The 19,377-nt window shown below is 38.5% G+C and overlaps 1 long non-coding RNA gene across 1 annotated transcript; it reads right to left on the bottom strand.

Annotated features, from left to right (window-relative positions):
* Nucleotides 1-16,667: 16,667 nt before the first annotated feature.
* Nucleotides 16,668-18,269, bottom strand: LOC133784466 (uncharacterized). The gene is made up of 3 exons (XR_009871355.1): nt 17,812-18,269; nt 16,872-17,108; nt 16,668-16,767 (listed from the first exon to the last, which is right to left on the bottom strand). It is a non-coding gene; the product is annotated as an uncharacterized LOC133784466 (long non-coding RNA).
* Between the last annotated feature and the right edge of the window lie 1,108 nt (nt 18,270-19,377).

The following is a 19,377-nucleotide window of genomic DNA, read 5'->3' as shown; positions in this document are numbered from 1 at the left end:
TAGAGAACGATATGCTCGAACCCTACGCCACGACCAAGACATCGAGATGATGACTATGGAGGACCGAGCGCCGAAAAAGGCCCGCTCAGAGGAATGCGGGATAACCTTCTCTGAGGGCGATGCCCAACACGTCCGGTTCCCACATTCCGATCGGCTGGTCATGGATATCCAAATGGCCAATATGATGGTAAAAAGAGTACTGGTTGATACAGGAAGTTCAGTGAACATCCTGTATAAATCAACGCTGGAACGCATGAAGCTGTCCATGAAGGACTTGGAGCCCTGCAATCAAACCATATACGGTTTCTCTGGAGAAGGACTCGCACTAGCCGGAATGATCAAACTCCCAGTGACAACGGGTACAGCGCCTGCCTCAAGGACATTACTCGCCACTTTTGTAGTGGTCGATTGTCCTTCAGCGTATAACGCCGTTATTGGAAGACCCATACTGGTTGAATTGAGGGCCATCATCTCCATGTGGCATCTAGCCATGAAATTCCCAACGGACGCAGGGGTAGGATGCGTTTTGGGAAACCAAAGGGAAGCCAGGGAGTGCTATAACGCCTCGATCACAAAGGCAAAAAGCGGAGCATCGAGGAGCGCTACCCCAGAACGATTGCAGATGACGGAAAACAAATAGACCCAATCAGGTGGAAAAGTCACCAAATAGGGTGTTGCCCAAAGTGAGGATATAGATTTGGATCCTCGCTTTGGGGATTTTGAAGAAAATGTTGGACCTGTCGAGGACCTGGAGGAGGTCCAGCTCGATGAAAAAGACCCGACCCGAATCGTAAGGGTTGGGAAGAATTTAGAACCTACCGCAAAGCAGGCGCTGGTGGAATTCTTGCAAGAGAACCAGGAAGTTTTCGCCTGGTCGCATAAAGACATGGTCGGAATAGATCCTACAGTGATCAGCCATGTCCTGAACATAAACAAAGTCTTTCCACTGGTGCAACAGAAAAGAAGGCTGCTCGATAAAGACAGATCAAGAGCCTTGAAAGAAGAAGTCGAAAGACTTAAAGAGAATGGGTTCATCAGGGTGGCGTTTTATCCATCATGGGTCTCCAATCCGGTGCTGGTCCCCAAGCCTAACGGCAAATGGCGGACCTGTGTGGATTTTACAGACCTCAATAAAGCCTGCCCAAAAGACTGCTTCCCACTCCCGAGGATCGACCAGCTAGTCGATGCAACTGCTGGGCATGAGATCCTTTCGTTCATGGATGCGTATTCAGGCTACAATCAGATCAGCATGCATCCACCTGATGAGGATCATACCAGCTTTCGGACCGATACGGGCTTATATTGTTACAAGGTAATGCCTTTTGGACTAAAAAACGCAGGTGCGACTTACCAACGACTAGTCAACCACATGTTCAAGGAGCTGATCGGAGTAAGCATGGAGGTATATGTGGATGACATGCTGGTAAAGTCCAAGAAGGCTGAAGGACATGTGAGGGATTTGCGAAGGTGCTTTGATGTGTTAAACAAGTACCATATGAAGTTGAATCCCCTCAAATGTTCCTTTGGAGTCGGGTCAGGAAAGTTTTTAGGGTTTATAGTGAATTTAAGGGGCATCGAGGCCAACCCCGACAAGATAAAAGCCCTGATCGATATGAAGTCGCCAGAAAAGATCAAGGATGTCCAAAGTCTGACCGGAAGGATAGCTGCCCTTAGTAGATTCATCTCAAAATCAACTGACAAGTGCGTTCCATTCTTTAATCTACTTAGGGGAAATAAGAAGTTTGAATGGACGGAAGACTGCGAGCAAGCATTCCAGAAAATAAAGGCTCATATGTCGCAACCTCCCATCCTATCAAAACCAATCGAAGGAGAGACTTTGTATATTTACCTGGCGATTACCGAAGTTGCTGCTAGTGCGGTACTGATACGGGAAGAAGAAGGCGTGCAGAAAGCTGTTTACTACGTCAGCAAAAGGCTGATCGGTGCAGAATTAAAATATCCACCGATCGAAAGATTAGCATATTGCCTAATTCTAGCCTCCCGAAAGTTGCGACCGTACTTCCAAGCCCATCCTATCACGGTTCTGACCGACCAGCCCCTTCGGCAAGTCCTCCAAAAACCCGAGGCAGCTGGACGACTGTTAAAATGGGCAGTCGAATTGGGACAGTTCGACGTAACTTATTCACCGCGAGCAGCAATAAAAGGGCAAGCCTTAGCCGATTTTATTGCGGAATTCACCGAACTCCCTAGCAACGAGTTGTGCGAAAAGCCTGAAACGCCCATGCCTCAAGACAAGACTCCTTCGTGGAAACTATTCACAGATGGATCATCTAATGAATCTCACGCTGGAGCGGGAGTGATATTGATAACGCCCGACGGGCATCGATTTCACTGCGCAATCAGGTTTGACTTCGCAGCGTCAAACAATGAAGCGGAATACGAAGCACTCCTCGCTGAACTGAGAATGGCCAGGGAGATGAATATAAAAGCGCTCGATATTTATAGCGACTCCCAACTGGTTGTGAATCAGGTCCTGGGAGAATATCAAGCGCGAGGGTTAAAAATGATGGCCTACCTTAACAAAACAAAAGATTTGCTAGCACAGTTTACAAAATACACCCTCCAGCAAATTCCGCGAGACCAAAATTCGAATGCAGACGCCTTGGCCAAACTTGCAAGTGCTAAAGATGCTGACACCTTGAACATAGTCCCAGTAGAGAGATTAAGTGAGCCAAGCATTGATGCGGCCGAAGCCAGCATGGAAATTCGAATAGAAGATACATGGATGGCGCCTTACCTGGAGTATCTGACAAGTGGGACATTGCCAGCAGATAGAAACAAGGTCAGAACTCTGCAAAGACAAGCTGCTAGGTACATACTATTCGACGGTATTATGTACCGAAGAGGATACTCAATGCCACTGCTCAGGTGTATCACGTCAGAAAAAGCTAAGGAACTCATGAAAGAAGTGCATGAAGGCTTCTGCGGAGATCACGCTGGGGGGCAGAGTTTGGCGAAAAAAATTCTCCGACAGGGCTATTTTTGGCCAACGATGAACGAGGATTCAATGGAGTACGTACGAAGATGTGATAAATGTCAGAGGTTCTCCAAAATCCCACGAGCAGCTCCAAACGAGCTAAAGCAGATGCAGAGCCCGTGGCCTTTCGCAATATGGGGGATAGATTTAATTGGATCACTGCCAACAGGAAAAGGAGGAGTAAAGTACGCAGTTGTGGCAGTCGATTACTTCACAAAATGGGTCGAAGCTGAACCACTCGCAACCATCATAACCAAGAAAGTTCTCGACTTTGTCATCAAGAACATTGTGTGCCGGTATGGTTTGCCCAGAAAAATAGTATCAGACAACGGGACCCAATTTGACAACGACCTATTCACCGATTTCTGCGGAAGGCATGGGATAATTAAGAGCTTTTCTTCAGTCGCACACCCCCAAGCGAATGGGCAAGTCGAAGCTGTAAACAAAACCCTCAAGGACACTCTGAAGAAAAGACTTGAAGAAGCGAAGGGAGCATGGCCAGAACAACTACCTGAAGTCCTCTGGTCGTATAGAACATCTCATCGAACAGCCACAGGACGTACCCCATTTTCCTTAGCTTATGGGTATGAGGCCATGTTACCCGTCGAGATAAATCCCCCCTCACATCGGCGTTTAACGTACGATCAAGAGCAAAACAGCCAGCTAATGCTGGAGTCCTTAGACTCAATTGATGAGATACGAGAAAAATCTCAACTCCGAGTTGCTGCTTATCAACAAAAAGTGGCCCAGTACTTTAACTCCAAAGTTAAAGAAAGAAGATTCAACGTCGGAGACTTGGTGTTACGACGAGTTTTCTTGAATACCCGCGACCCCACTGCTGGCGTGCTTGGACCTAACTGGGAAGGACCTTACCAAATTGAAGAAGTCCTTCACCCAGGCACCTACAAACTTGCACGCTTAAACGGAGATCTCGTTCCACGTTACTGGAATGGAGAACACCTGCGCAAGTATTACCAATAAACAACCCTTCTTAAAGGACTGGCTTGTTCAAATTTTTCTATTAATTTTTACAAGTTGTGCAAAGAGGGTTAGCCACGGTGTATGGCTAACTGCTCGTATATGTAAGATTCTGTTTCAGAATCATTCGTAAAGACATGATTAGTCCATTTTTAATACGAAATTATAAGGGACTGTGCTCAGCCAGTCGTTCTTGCCAACCTTTGTGAATTTACATTTACAAGTATTTGTTCATTACGTGTGTTGTTTTGCTGTATTACAAGTATCATTTTTCCGCACGAACAGGAATGTTCGGACAGGCCATGGTCAAGGCAAGTGACCAAGGACCTAAAGCTCCTCGATCACTTGGGGGGCATATAAGGCACATCGATAGCAAAGCATACTCTCAAGGTATGTAAACACATGAACAAAATGAGTGAAAGCATGCTTCAAGTACTTAGAGTATTTTTTCAAAATATATGTTTTGATAAATCATGACAAAGTACTATGCTGAGTTCGGTCATACGGACAAACGTTATAATAAGTAAAAATATTATAACACCAAGAGTTAAGCCTTTACACTGCAAGCATTGCTGCTTGCATGTAATTGTTCAAACAAAAAGATTTACTGCCCGTGCAGCAAAAGTTTAAAAAGAAACTGTTTCGACCCATGGGTCACATGTTCAAAAAGAAAGAAAGACAGTTAAATAAATTAAGAGGCATGGGGGGCAGGAGGATCCTGGGCAACAACCTGGTCAGTCTCTTCCTCGATGGTTTCTTCGTCCAAACCAACGACGCTTGGGGTTGCAGGAATCGCGGCTCTTGCCTCCTCTTCAGCCAGTTGAGCAGCGCACCGAGCCAACTCCGCAACTCTGACTTCCTCTGAAAGGTAGCTAAAGTCAGCACCCTGATTGTGTTTCCAGAAGTTATAGAAACATCAGAGTGTCGTCCTCTTGTACTTTTCCAGATTCTTGGAGTTGTCAAGCTCCGACTGCTGCACCTTGCCCTCGAGAGTGGCAATAGTCTCGTCCTTAGACTTGACTACCCCCTCCAGATGCTTGATTTCGCGGAGATGAGTTTTGTTGTACGACCGGTACTCTTCCCTCAGCTTAACCGCTGCATCTTTTGCAGCTTCAGCCGCGGACAGTTTGGTCACCGCTGCATCCCTCTCTCGGACCACCGCCTCTAACTCCTTAGCATGTTTGGCCTCAGCAGCCGAAAGCTCCTCAGCCGCCTTCACCTGATGTTTCTCGAGAACTTTAGCCTCAATCTGCTCAAAGTAGGCCTGGGCTCGGGTACGAGCAGTAATGGCCGAAAGTAAGGCCTGTAAACGAAAGAAAAAGAAGTCAAGACTTATCCCGAGGGCTGAAAAAACAAAGACTCAAGGAATAAAGAAATACTTACGCTGGAGATCTCGTTCAGAGTCCTGTTCAGGATCTGATCGACTGGTAGCTCTTCAGCTTGGATCATGGCGGCACCAACACGCTCACCTTTGCCTATGCGTTCAATTCGATCCTTAGCGGATCGGATGGTACGGCTCACGAGCCTGGCCTCATGAGCCTCTTCGCGAGAAAGATGCTCCCTAGCAGGCGCAGGTGGAGGGTTGGACCAAGCAGGGGTGTTTTGCTGTTCAGAAGGAGCTGGAGGAGGGGTAGGAGTTCGCCCAGTTGGCGCAGGACTTTGCCCAGTTGGTGTGCCCTGAGGAAGGTCTTCTGGTCGACTCTTCTTGGCTGAAGGGCCTTGACTGGTTTCACCAGTACGTTTCTTTGACCTCCGTTGAAGTTGAGGGACTTCCTCTTCCTCTTCGGCCTGGTACATGTCAAAGATATTGGGAGTCGACATATCTGCATGAAAATAAACACAAGAGGTTAGTAAGGGAAGGAAAAGGTGAAAGTAAGTAATACAACAGAAAGAAGATAATAAAGTGAATACCCGAGCTACAACTACTGGTCGCTATACTATTGACTCTATTAATCATATACTCATTTTCTGGCATGAAGAAGTTTGGCCCTAGATTTGGAGCATATGTAAAGTTGCCATCCCCGTCAAACATGTGACAGGGGATTGGCAGACCGTTTAAAAGCGAAATAACGTTACCATTGTCATCAGAAGACTCTTCCAAGTCAACAACTGGTTCTGGGGCCTTTTCTTTCCCCTTGCCTTGGGGAGCAGAAGGCCTTTCTGCAGAAGGGCTGCCCGTGGGTTCCCTGATCGTAACTCCTGTTGGCCTCCTCCTTGGAGAGGGCACAGGAAGTTGCTGCTCGGGAACCCCCCGGCAGTGGGTTCGTCCGTTTCAGACCCTCTATTGTCATGGCGAGGAGCCAGAAGGCCAGACGACCTCAAATTCTTTTCTAGTGTCAAGGTCTTGACACATTTGGTTGCGGTGGACATCTTGGCCAGAGTGTCAGACCTCGACACCATGTCTGGTGTTGGGGTCGGGCGCAACCAGGGGCCTGAAAAGCAGATCGAGTTTGAGAAATTACGAAAGGAAATACTATATGATAAAGTATCGACCAAGGCAAAGACAAATTTGTACCTCCTCTCGCAAAAGCCAAGTTGTCACTAGATATATCCAGAGTAAAGAAGTACTCCTTGTTGTAATGTCCCACGTTTGATATGTGGGTGGTGCCACTCAAAAACGTCCGGCCAGTTTCTTGATGACAGAAGTGAAAAAAGCCCGTCCCGTTGTGTTGAGGATTGGACTTGAGGTCAAAGAGGTAGTTAACCTCATGAGGTGAAGGTTCTGGCCATTTGTTAAGTTTGTACAGGACATAGAGCGCAGCCAACATCCTATATTCGTTAGGGGTTATTTGAAAGGGAGCGACGCCGAAATAATTGGCCACCCCCACAAAGAAAGGATGAAGAGGGAGATAAGCCCCCGCTTCAATGTGATACCGGGACCAGGCGCTGTTTGCTCCTCCTGGACGGTTAGCCCTCTGCTCCGCAGTAGGACGTGTAATGGTTACCCCCGTTAGGGGGTATTTTCTGAAGCAGTTCGCGACCATCCGAAGGGTCATCGAACTAGCTGGAGGAGTGTACCACTCGACATCAGGCGGATTGCGATGACGAGGACGAGCCCTGGTTTGGATATTGGGGTCAGGAACAAGATTCTCTCGACCACTGGTCGAGGGAGCCCCCGCCTGCGAATCAGGTTGGGCAGATGAAGAAGGGTTACTTTCAGATTCGGGCCTTTTCTTGCCAGAAGATTTTGAACGGGCCATTGAAGGAGAAGGGTGCGGTCTGGATGAGGCTCGTGAGAAAGGTATCTGGTGGATGCGATCAGCTGGTTGTTCTTCTCCCTCGAGCAGTTGGGCGAGGAGGTCGTCGTCGATGGGTCTCTCACCTCCCCACAAATCTGGCATCAAAATCTGCAAACAGAAGAATGGAGAGGCGAGGTCAGAGGAATCTAGGAGATTCTTAAAGTAGCGCTGGTCGAGTATAAAAGCTAAGCCTTTATATAACAGCAGTCTAACTAAGTCTCTCTGTGCAAACAGTTTAAAAAACGGACCAAAATGGTGAAAGTGAAAAGTTTTCCTGAAAAGCTTTTTCGACTCCCCTTACAACGGGAAGAAATTATTTCCAACTGGTTTAAAAAATCGAAATGCTACTTCGATCCTACGTCCTAAAAAGCACTAATCCTGGGTTTTAAACCTACTCAAAAGCCTACTTTGCCTACAAAAGCATCTTATCTACAGGCGTTCAAAAAATCAGAAACCAAGAGATTCAAACAGTACACCATTTAAAAGCATGCACCACGAAAGGTTAGAAGCATGGAGTTTCAGAGTAACTTACCAAGGAAAGTGGTCGTGAAGATGGAAGTGAGAGTTTCGGGAGTCAATGAGCCCACCGTCTGATCCTACAGCACAAAGGAAGGTTCGCCGGAGAGAGTAAAGCTCTGGTTTTTAGGGTTTTTCGACAAAGAGATGACGTGCGTAAAAAGGAAGAAGTGCCTCAAGTAACCTTATATAAGTTTGTCTTTGGTATTCAAAAGGCGTGATCATTAGTTTTCCATTTTCGAAGTATGGGGAAGCGTAATGGCCATCAAAATTGTTTCTGGGAAACTGAAAAGCCTTGATTAGACAGGAGTGGTTCGCTTTTTTCAAAAATGCACGAATGGCTCTGACACGTCAGGAGGGGTTACCGAAGGGTCGTTCGCTCAAAGTTTATTTACTGTTCGTAGTAAATAAACTTTGGGGGGCAAATGTTATCCAATAAATTAGCATTTGTGACGTGGCGAATAATCTCTTGACACGTGGCTGACACCTGGAGCGTCTGCTAGAGTATCGACCAGGAGACACACCAGAAGCAGGACAGACCTGTCTTTACCACGACCAGACTGGTCGGTGGTTCCGCTGGCAAAGCAACATTTACGGAAAGATCTTATGAATCCCAAATTTATCTCATGCAATCTTCTGAATATCCGATGATTCAGGGGATAATAACTGTAACAATATTGGGCAACCTTCGATGAGCCTATAAAAAGCAAGAGATGGCTCATGGGAAGGGACTTTTGGAGCCCAGAAATCATAGAGATTATAGAAATTATCTGTGAAAACTTGTATTGTTTATGAGGAGTGTTGAAACTCATTGAACCCAAGTTCTCTGATCACACTTTTGATCCCATATCAATATCATTCTAAGTGGACGTAGGTCATTACCAGATTCTGGGGCCGAACCACTATAAATTACTGTGTTTTCTTTACTTTTGTCATTACGTTATTATCTATACATATTCATCTATATCATTCATATTTTGACTCCGTGTCAGTTGGCTAAATCGTGGGTCAACATATACATTTAAAATCTTAGTAAGCATAAACTAAGACATATTGTCCCAATATGATTATAGGGTCTAAACGCGATCGAAAATACTCACAAAGACATAATTCGCGAAAGTTAAGGACAAGAGGTAAGGAAGTATACACCAAGAGTAACTTAGCTTGTTGTGATCTTAGTGAATTGTTTGCATGGTTGTATGCTGCCAGTTAAATTCTAGTTGTCATATATATATATATGTGTGTGTGTGTGTGTGTGTGTGATTATATGACTAGATGTGCATAATAATACCCATCTTTCAGGTTTGAATGTGCTTAGTACAATAAAGTTATCATGAATGCAAATGTGCAATATTTGTGATTGTCAAGGGAAACCTTGTGAGGGTGGACCCCATGCAGCCGTGTGGTGGGGTTAGCCGCCTTGTCAGTAAAGTCATCGTGTTTTAGCGAAATGTACCCCTTTGGCACGGGAGGTGAGTATTCTCTGGGCCACGGAGGCCACCCGGGGATCATGACTCCACAGATAACTCGATGACTCAGTTACAAGGGAAACCTTGTGAGGGTGGATCCCATGCAGTCGTGTAGTGGGGTTAGCTGCCAAGTCAGTAAAGTCATCGTGTTTTAGCGGAGTGTACCCCTTTGGCACGAGAGGTGAGTATTCTCTAGGCCGCGAAGGCCACACGAGGATTAAGACCCCACAGATAACACGATGGCTCAGTTATGTCTTCAGTATGTTATGCAATACGTTAACTTATGTGAATATGCTAGACATATTGCTCAGCTTACAGTTTCCAGTTGTGCATTATCGTTATGCAAAGCTTGTTTTTTGGTTAGTAGAATCATAAGTTGTAGCTAGCTTCCTTACTGAGCGTTATAGCTCATCAGTTACTCTGTGTGTGTAGGTAAAGGCAAAGCTTAAGGAGCGGTGCAATAAGCTGGAGGGGATTCTGTCTGAAGTATGCATACTGTGAAACAACCGACCTGCAGGGTTGTCAAGGTTCTCTTAAGTTTTCTGCTAAGTCTAGTAACAGTTTTATCAATTTCATGTTTACTAGTTTTATTTAAAGAAGGCCTTATGGCCACAGACAATTTCTTAAGTTACGTTTAACTACGTTTTATTTTTAAAACTATGGGATCCCATCCAAACACTATTTTATTTCAAAGTACTCCAATGTAAAATTTTCTAAAGTTTACTTTAAAGTTTATTTAGTTCTTAACGTTCGATTTTTACCAAAGTTGACTATAAGGGTCCAGTTGACCCGGAGAGTCACAGTCGTATTTCGGTGGGGCTAGTTAAGAAAAGTCGGGTCGTTACACTTTGTGGACAGAAAATTGTGTCTCATGCAAGTGAGCATTTTACTCTTATTTATAGAGTTTTGAGATATCCTTTGAATTTCAAATTCCACTAACCCGCTTGGTTGTTATCAATGTTTAATTGGATGTTTATGGAATTAAAATGAAGTTTTGAGAGTTACTTGGGATGTTAAAACCGTTCAAAATTGAAAAACGAAAAAAATGGGATTTGGCTTTCAGCACACCCGTCTGCAGCCAGTGACATTCACGGCCGCGGTTGCTAGTCCCTAACTCTCAGTCCGCAGTCTGGGATGCTGGTGGCCGGGGCCAGCGTGCTATTTTAGCCTTCCAAATTTTCCACTTTTTCCAAAATGTCTCAAACTCTTTCTCACTTGATTTTGTAACCTCTATACACATAATGGGAGTTAGAATCATATCGTCAACAATCATAACACATTATGACTTTGTGAAATTCGAACAAAATGTATAACTCTCAATCTACATATTATTGGCTAACATTTGAGAGTTACAAATTTGTAACTGATTTTGTAACTCCAAATATGTTACATTTGGACATACACGTATGTCAAATTTTGTAATTCTCAATATTATATTAAAAGGTGTGACAAATCACATTATGTCACATTGTTTAATTTAATATTATATTATATAAAATAATATAACAATTTACATCATTTTACTCATCACAAGAGGTTCTCGTGATATGAGTAAGTAACTATTTACCATTTACTTTAAAAAAAATTGTTTTCTTTTTCGAAAAGATTTATATTTCATTTCCATGCATATCAAAAAGGTAAGAAAAAGTACTATCTCAATATAGGGAAAAAAATACCATTTAAAACTTTTAAAAGAACTGTAATCAACAAAAACATATATTGATTTAGTTTTGATAGAAAATATCATTTACTGTAATTTTAGAAATACGCCACTAAATAATTTAAGAGCTTTTTAAAAAAAAAGTTAAAAATAAAATAAAATTAAACTCATTAAATATTAAAACAACTCTAAATTTTGAAATTCATGCCAAACTAGCCTTAAATATCAATATAGGGATCCATTGTACAAATGTCACTTCTATTTTTTCGGCTTCTTCCCTAAAAATGTCATATTTCTGTGGGCCTTTAATTTTCAGAATTGTCAATTTCTCTTTCAAAGCTTGCATCTTTATTTCTTTTTAATTTCTTTCTTCATATTTGCCATAATGCATTATTATTTATGCAAAATAAACATAAACTCAAATCAAATCAAATATTTTTAATAATAAAATATATTACTTTAAGTTCATGAAAATATTAACTAAAACATTAAGAACATTAAATATACATTTTCAAGAACTAATCAAGAACCTTCATAGCAATCAAATTGATTATGTAAAATCAAAGACAATCAAAATAGGCAATATTTCAAGGAAACATGATTTGCCTGATCAACTCACTCAGTTGACTCAACAAACAATTACGAATCTAATTCACCATAAGAACCATATTCATTTTCGACAATCTTAATTACTGCACTTTTTAGTGAGACATATGAAATATGCAAATCAGATAATTAATCACATAAAAAATAATTGTCTTTATAAAAATATACATTTTTTTTTATCTTTTCTGTACGAGGAAAAGATTTCTTAAAAATAGAAAAGACAAATCAAATTACTCTTGATTCTCAGTGAATTGCAACTACACAAATATGGTCCAAACAAGGCCTTAAAATGTATGTGGATGTCAAATTCATTACTTCTACACCGTCCAAATTAGCATTCAGACACAAGAATTTTCCAACCCAAAATATAAGGTTAGAAGATTCATATAATTGATGATATGATCAAGTCATATTGTTATGTTCCAATCCACAATGACAATACTTTTGTTTTACTTGAAAAGACTTTGACAAATTCATAACTAATTAATATGAAATAAAAATTCAAAGTCCCAAAAGTAAATGTTGAAAGAGCCAATTAATAGATGTGCATATTATGCCAAAAGAGTCGCCATTTGAAACAAATACTTGGTTGGATGAGCCTTATCATTTCTAGCATAAATTATTAAATTGTTAGGTTTGAAGTGGCCTAAGCAAATTCAATCCTTATTAATCATACTTGTAATAATTTTCTTTAATAACACACATAAATAAATAAAAAATTAAAAAATGACCAAATTCTTTCAACAAAAAATGGTTATCAAGAATAGTGATTACTAATTGAAGTGATCATGATATCAAAATATGAATGGAAGATGTTTTAAAAGAGATCGCAACAAAGGTTGCATAGGTTGCTTACTAAAAGCTACCTTAGATGGAAAAAGTTTTGAAAAATGTTGCATGGGTTGCATACGTTACAACCTCAAATGGAAGCACACGAGCCCACTGCAATCTTAAATAGTAGTCCATGCAACTTAATGCAACTCAAAACAACTTGTAAACTCATTTGGAAATTTCATTATAATGCAACTCAAAACATCCCAGACGATAACTTACTGCAATCTCAGATGCAAACCCATGAAACCTATAGAAACATACAAACCAAATACAATTTCAAATGCAACCCACTGCAACCTTAAATGCAAGCCCAATGCAACTTAAAACATTCTGAAGGAACCCTCTGTAACTTCAAATGCAAGCCCATGCATGCAACCACTATAACCCCATGCAACTCATGGCAACATAAAAACTAATATTCTATTTTCATTGTTATACAAATCATGCAACATACTTTAATGCAACTCCCTGCAACCTCAAATGCAACCCACTACAACCTCATACAACCTAAAGCAACACATGGCAACACATGCAAGCCTATGCAATTCCAATGCAACTGAATGCAATTTTAAATGCAACCTAAAAGAACCCAACTCGTCTAACCCATTGTAACCTTAAATGCAAACCCAATGGAACCTAAAACAACCTTAAAGGCAAGTCCATGCATCCCTATACAACCTCAAAGGTTGCAGATATTGTGACAGAGGTTGAGAGGTTGCAACTCATGTTTCATAGGTTTTGCATATGTTGCAAATGATGTTGCAGATGTGGCGAGAGAAGTTACAAAAGTTTCAAAAGTAGTTGAAACAGAGGTTGCATACATTGCAACAACCCCATACAACCTTAATTCAACCTGCTGTTCCCAATCTAAAAAGGCACATACAACCCCAAACAACTCAATGCAACCTAAAGTACCTAAAGCAACTTAAAGAACCTAATGTAACCTAAATAAACCCACTGCAACTCAAATAAGCTAAATTAACACATGCAAAATAATGCAACCCAATTCTTATGTCAAATACCACCTAATGCAACTTCATGCAAATTCAAAAGCAACCTAAATGCATTTTTGGAAAATTTAACAACCCATTTCAACCTCAAATGTTAGCCCATGTAACTAACTGCAACCCAATGCAAGACATGGAAACTTAAAAGAACTCATGAAAATTCATATGCAACTCAATGCAAACTATGACAACTTAAAAAAACTCATGCTAATTTCATTTGTATGCAACTCAAGCAACCTACTGCAATCTCAAACGAAAGCTTAATGCAATTTCATGCAATCTAAATCAACTTCAAAAAACTAATATTCTACTTTAATTCTCATGCAACCCACTCCAACCTCAAATGCAACCTCTTTCATCCTTATGAAATTAATGCAACCTGAAATGCAAGCTCAATGCAACCTGAAATGCAAGTCCAATGCAACCTAAAGCAACTCACTGAAATATCACATGCAAGTAATTGCAATCTAAAAAACTTTAAAGAACTCTTTTGCAAATTGCAAAATGCAACCCAATGCAACTGTCATACAATCCAATGCAATCCCATATATAGTACATGTGAACTGTAACATATTATTCATACATAGTGCACTTTACTAGAGGAAAAGTAAAATTAATTTGGGTTCAAACATATGCATTTGCTCCCATCTCTCATTCTCTTTTGTCCTTGGATTTCACACTCTAATATATCTTGAAAAAGGGGAAAAATAAATATAAATTGTTGTATATATATATACATATGACAAAAAGAGTTCGTTGATGTTATACGAATAGAGTGAGTTCAAACTTTTCTTTATAATCTTATAGGGGCAACGAAAGTGGTAGGAGGGAGTGAAATTGTTTGTCTCTTATTATATATATATATATATATATATATATATAAAGGTGTTGAGAGAGAGTTGATAGAAAACTGGAGTTGGGAGGAAATGGAAAGAAAAATGAATTGGTAATTTATTTATACTTTGAAGTTGATTTGAGTTTTATATTTTTAGTTACAATACGAATGCCAAATCTTGAGATAGAGAGAGAGAAAGAGAGAGATAGAGTGTGTGAAAGATTATAAATATATATATATCATCATTGCTAAATTCAAAGCTTGATTTGTTCTCATAACTCACTTCTGTAATTTAACTCTAAAAAAATAAAAATAAAAAGTAAAGAAATCACCTTCCGTTGTCATATATTACAATTTGATTTATGTAAAATATTTCTTCGCATAATCTAAAAGATATATGGAGTTTTTATTACAACAAAACTAGATTTTCATCTCTTTCTTCACCAATATATATTAATTCCATCATCATAATCATTATTTATATATATATGTTTAAAAGTAATTAACTACCTGTAAATCATATGTGACAAAAACCATAAATATATATGCTTTAATTAACTCTCTCTAGATGATCATGCATGCATTGCAAATGAAAAAAACAAAAAAATCATATAGTTTTGAGAAGTGATAAGAGAGACCGTCTTTTTGCATTAAAATCTTTTATTTATATAGTATTGAATTAAGTATTAGTTTACCGTATAAATGAATGATAAGTTTTATATATAGGTATTTATAAAAAAATCCCTAAAAATAAGCATTGGATCTTAAAAAATGTCAATATCATCATATTAGGTAACTCAGTCTAAATACATATTTCACTTAAGTGAACCATCTTTCAAAAAAATTTAGAGAATCAAAGTCATCATAATAAACTTCTAGTTAAAAGGTTTAGCTAAAATTTGAAAAAACTTCCATGTTTCACTTTAAAAGTGAACAACGAAATCTAAAGATATTTTGATGCTTTGTTATTTGCACTAGATTTGAAAGCCTATTGCCGAGCTCAAAATGTGTGCCATGACCTTCCATTTGTTTCCATCTATCTGTGTCTTGGTCAGAAATGAAACAACAACAACAATATTAAAGCACTATTAATGTTAAAAGACATAAATATTATATTCATGCATGGTTTATACTACTAAAGCAAGCCAACAAGATATTTTCCATTATAAAGAGTACAAGGAAAAGAAAATACACCTCAAGAGCCTAACTATATGAAGATGTATGGCATCACAACCAACTGCATTAGAACCCAAAATAAACATAATTAAATTACTTGGACATATATAAAAAAACAAATAGTAGAGTAGTAAGCTTGTTTGACATCCAACAAGAAGTTCCACATGTTGGACAATTTTCCAACGTCTCTTTATCTTTTCTAAATAGACAACAATCATTTACACAAAATAAACATAATTAAATTACTTAGACCAAACGTGAGCAATGAGACCAAACTCACTGTGGTTCCATGCCCGCTGCTGAGTTTGAGGAGATGTTAAACCATAATTACACTTTGTATTACTGTTAATTACATTTCCTTTTCTGTTTTAGCTATAGTGGACATGTGTCCTGCTTTTGTCTCTTTATGTACTCTGTACTGGCCTTGTGCCTTATTAGAGCAATGTTATAATCCTAACTAAGAGCACTTGTTGTGATCTCAATCTTATGCAAATAACTAATAATGAGTTTGACTCAGAGAGAAAACAGAGCAGCAATCGAAATGCTTTTATTTTGCATATAATATCTTTATTATTATTCCTTTAAACTAACTAACAAAATATAGCATCGTGGAACATTTTACATTATAAAATATCATCCTTGCAAAGTTAAAAACACATATAAACCTCAAGAGATTCACCAGGACTTGGTAAGGATTCACTAATCAAAGAGTAATCTCTAGATCTAGAGATGAGTAAGTTTACATTTTACAAGACTAGTAGTCTTTTGTTCTCTGCAGACGATTTATGTAAGAAATTAGTTGCAATTATTAGAGCAATGTTAATATAACATAAATGATAAACCGATACGACTGAAACAAAAAAATTGTACTTGTTTTCATAGCTCATTCCCTAGGATTGACAGAGTAATATAAGTCTCTGAATCAAAAATCTTTGTTTAGTAGTGCTTTTGTATTTTTATTTTCATGCTCAAATTAGCGTCATAGGCAACTGTTGTGAAACAACAACCTCAACTTTAATCTACACACAAACACATCAAACCAGAAACAAAAGAAACCAAGAACAGATAATTGAAAAATAATGAAAAGGAACACAACAGATTTGTTTCACTATCAATGGCACAAGTTACAATCACTAATAATTGTCGGTACACCAAAATTAATTAAATCAATGATTTAATGCCTCTAAGCCTTCTGAAATTCTTTCAGAAGTGACTGAAAATCATTAGCTAGCTTGGCATATGCAATTGTCTTGTCAGTTTGCAATTTATTAAAAAAAAAATTCAAAATTAAATGAGAAAGAAGAGAGATTAAAGACATTCCATGAATTAAAAATAATAACAAGACTTACAGTAATTTGATTATTATGTTGGTGATCGGCCTCACTGGCTTGACTGAGTTTGGATGAAGTCTCCATCACCAATTGTGTGATATGGTTCCTCGTTTTGTGTCTGTTTTTATTTTTAAAAAAATAATAATTAGTAAAAATTGAGAAATCAGAAGATGATGATGATGAAAATGTTATAGATTAATAAAGAGGGAAGGGTTTGTTTACAGTTTTTCTCGAAGTTGAAGAGTATCTTTGGGGGTGCCAAGGGAATTGATGAGGCGGAAGAAGGAAGAGACGGCGGTGTTGATTTGGAAAATCCCCGAAGCCAAAGCCTGAGATGAGATGGATGATCGTGGAGAGGATAATCAGAGGCGTACAACACTGATCAGAGAAGCCCGACGACTGATCGGAGGAGGCGATGATGACCTAGGTCGTATGGTCATCTGGAAATGTCACGTTTTGCTACAGTATAAGAAAAAGGCCAAATAGTTAAAAGGCCCAGTATTACTGGCTTTTCATTGTTTCTTGCTCATGTTCTATTTGTATTTATTTCAGTTTATGTCTTTGTTTAGCTACATTTTTCTTGCATACAGCACATGCACCTTATACTATAAGCAATAGCAAGATTAGCAACATAAAAAGTTGAGACAAATATGAGAAGACATTATTGTGGTACCCATCTCCCTAGTGTTCAAAAGGTAGAAAGATAGTATCACACCAAGCAGTTTTAAGCATCAAAGTCAAACACATGAAATATAGTTGAGGCATTTTATCAAACATATAAAGGGTATGAAAATCAACTCAAGCAAACCAGTAAAGCATTATTGAATCTTTCGTTGTTAAAGATAATATAAACAAGGTTTACATATATAAATATACTTATACTACAAGTAATTTAAACGGGTCATATATATGAAATAAGTGTATAGTAATTTAAACGAACCAAGCAATCAACCAACCACTGCCAACTACAAGCTCAGTTTCTGCAATACAGTGCATGCTATCCAGAAATCTCTTCCCTTTACGGGTTGAATCCAATATGATACACCCTTCTTTCTCTCCCAACATATTTTCTAATAATAATTTTTAAGATTTTTTGTCCCAGTTCCAGTGCCAATTTTGTGTTATGACCACTTAATTAAACAAATAAAGAATGAGGGTGTACCAGCAAGGTGAGCGAGTACAGGGAGATTAAGGTGAGAATAGTCGAATGACCAGTTGTTGTTGTGGCCATCAGTGGACTTGAAGTAACAGGTTGAGTGGAACTTGGAGAAGTAGCAGAGTCCACAGCGGAGGTTGGCAACGAGATGGAGGTCCAGCCATAGCTGGGAGATCTCTCAGCTCTTGGAGTTGCTCATGGTTAGGACTCGGAGGAGATGAAGATGGAGGGGGCTGCGGCTGCAGCTGCCATTTGTGAGTGAGGATTTCATTATAACTTCTTAGATCTTGAAATTTCTGAGCCTCGCTTGCGTCGGTGAGAGACCATCAGTTTGTGGCGCACGTGGTCTCGAAGTCGGACGACAGCTTGACGGAGATCCGCCATAGATGGGTGAAGAAGATGACGTATATGTCCTGTTGGGGAAGATGATGGGTGCTGAGTTTCAGTGAGAAAAAGGGTATTATGGGAAGAGACACTAAAAAATTGGGCATAAATGAAAGAGTTTTAAATACTGGTTAAAAAATTGAAGGTGCTCTCTAAAAATGGGTATTCCATTTAATTTTTACTATTTTATTACTGGCAAAATTAGGATTCCCGTGTGTTTAGTTTTAGGTTATTAGCCCATTTTTTAATAATACTTTGTTAAAAATGTCATTTTTCAATGTGATATATACTCACTAGTGTTGTAGTGGTATCATTGTCATTTCATAAAAAATTTCCAAAGGGGCATTATATTTGTACCCAAAAAATATAAATAGGCACTCCATTAATTAAAAAAAAATTAATTTTAACACTTTTTCTCAGTATTTTTTTTTCCATTCTTTAAATTCTTTTTATAAATAATGTATATTTTTTTTAGAAAAAAAAACTCTTGTTTGTTATATTTTTTTGTTTAAAATTTTATTTTATTTAAATATTTAAAATATATTATATATATGTAATTTTTAGAATACGAAAAATAAAAAAATAGAAAAATATAAGCATAAGTTGATAAAAATATATGTTATATATTAATTTATAATAAAAATAGACTGTGTGAATCAAATTTTGAAGTGCAAATATAATCACTCAATATGAAAGAACAATGATATTTACACATCAATAATCAATATAGGCACTTCATATATTAAAAAGAATTAAAATAAATTATTTTTTTATAATTTATTCTTAAAAAAAATTTCTTAATTTTTTTAAATTCTTTAATTTTTCATTTCTTTCTTTTTTTACATTACAAAATAATTTTCAAGATCAATTAAGCAACCTTGCACGTCCTTCAATACAAAAATGAGATTATTATACTAATTGCATTTTCTCACATTATTAAGTCAATTTTAATATCTGTTATAACAAAAAGTAAAGTTTACTACCGCTAACTGAAAATTACAACACATCATGTAACAACTATCGAGGCATTAAGAGAAAAAACACCACACATCATGTCATTAGTTCCACCACCAAACGTGGGCAATGGGTTATAATTTATATTTCTAAAAGTCCTATAAAGATTTCATGAGATATAACTTTATGATATATTATTCCACCACCAAACGTGGGCAATGGGACCAAACTCAC

Source organism: Humulus lupulus, chromosome 6 (genome assembly GCF_963169125.1).
Source record: "Humulus lupulus chromosome 6, drHumLupu1.1, whole genome shotgun sequence".
NCBI classification, from domain to species: domain Eukaryota; kingdom Viridiplantae; phylum Streptophyta; class Magnoliopsida; order Rosales; family Cannabaceae; genus Humulus; species Humulus lupulus.
The sequence above is the reverse complement of the archived record's forward strand: the minus strand, read 5'-3'. Positions and strand labels throughout refer to the sequence as shown.